This window comes from Penaeus monodon, chromosome 20, assembly GCF_015228065.2.
Source record: "Penaeus monodon isolate SGIC_2016 chromosome 20, NSTDA_Pmon_1, whole genome shotgun sequence".
NCBI classification, from domain to species: Eukaryota; Metazoa; Arthropoda; class Malacostraca; order Decapoda; family Penaeidae; genus Penaeus; species Penaeus monodon.
The window spans coordinates 35,987,095-35,987,535 of NC_051405.1; the positions used below are offsets into that span (position 1 = coordinate 35,987,095).

The 441-nt window shown below is 36.5% G+C and overlaps 1 protein-coding gene across 1 annotated transcript in view; it reads right to left on the reverse strand.

The window, feature by feature from the left end:
* Positions 1-441, reverse strand: part of LOC119585784 — a 13,185-nt gene that overhangs the window by 2,635 nt on the left and 10,109 nt on the right. The gene's annotated exons all lie outside the window — the stretch shown is intronic.

The window sequence follows — 441 nt, forward strand, 5'->3', positions numbered from 1 at the left end:
ATGCGCACTCTCTGATGACCTAATCTAGGCAGGCAGATCAAAATTCTGCTTATTTTCCGCGGACAATGAGGTCCTATAGTTTTCTTTTTTTATTATAGTTTGCAGTTATAATATCATAAAGACGTTTTGGCGCTAGCATAGATGCACATATGTAGAGTTTGCGAGCGATGTTACATGGTATATATAGTGAATATATCAACACATAATGACTACCCTGCATCATAACCAAAATTTAAGCATGATTTATCTTCTTTCTCACAACAAACAAAAAAAATTGAATAACTAAACTGGGTCGATTATAGAACCTTGAATTTCAACGGACACTAACTAGTCTCATAACAAACCAATTGTACGTGAGTTTACACAGAAGAGAAACTTTCGCGAAGTACGACGCATCTCGAGAATTTGTGATGTCCATCATCGCAAGTCAAAGGTAAGGGC